Genomic DNA, 811 nt, shown 5'->3' with positions numbered 1-811 from the left:
CCGATGATGGCATAGAGGATCCATTAACCTATAAACAGGCAATGAAAGATGTAGATCGTGACCAATGGATCAAAGCCATGAACCTCGAAATGGAGTCCATCTACTTTAGTTTTGTCTGGACTCTAGTAGATCAACCAAATGACGTAAAACCTATTGGTTGTAAATCAATCTACAAGAAAAAACGAGACCAAGCCGGTAAAGTACAGACTTTTAAGGCTCGACTTATGGCAAAGGTGATAGAACTAAGTCATGCACACACGAAAAAAGAATCGAATTTCTACCCTAATTGCCACAATTAACATTGTCACCATAAACTAATCAAATTAGGGTTTTAAGAAATATTACCTTTGAAGCTTTCAAAAGGTTTGATATCTTCTTACCAAATCTCTAACCGAGACCACCACTAGTACTCAACTGCTATCCTCTAGACAAAGAACCGGGTTGTGGGACCCAATTTTTGGTGTAGAAAGTAATGGAGATAAAATGAGATTGGAAGCTTTCTTTTTTCTTTTCTTGAGATGATGAAAATGATAAAGAGCAGGCAAAACTTTTTCAACATTTGAAAACACCTCTATTTTATAACCTAATTACATGCAAAAATGCATGCAATTCATTTGCCAAATCTCAACACCTAAATGTTCCACTAACAATTAGTGGAACTTAGTGGGCTAGGTGTCTATATCTCATATAGCCACATATCCCACTAAGAGTTAGTGGGATTATCCAACAAAAATGTTGATTTCCCACTAACTTAGTCCAAGGGTAAAATGGTCATTAGATATTTCTAGTCAAAAGTCAAACTTTGACTTTT

Source organism: Cucumis sativus, chromosome 4, assembly GCF_000004075.3.
Source record: "Cucumis sativus cultivar 9930 chromosome 4, Cucumber_9930_V3, whole genome shotgun sequence".
In the NCBI taxonomy this organism is placed as follows: domain Eukaryota; kingdom Viridiplantae; phylum Streptophyta; class Magnoliopsida; order Cucurbitales; family Cucurbitaceae; genus Cucumis; species Cucumis sativus.
Note: the sequence above shows the minus strand (reverse complement) of the source record.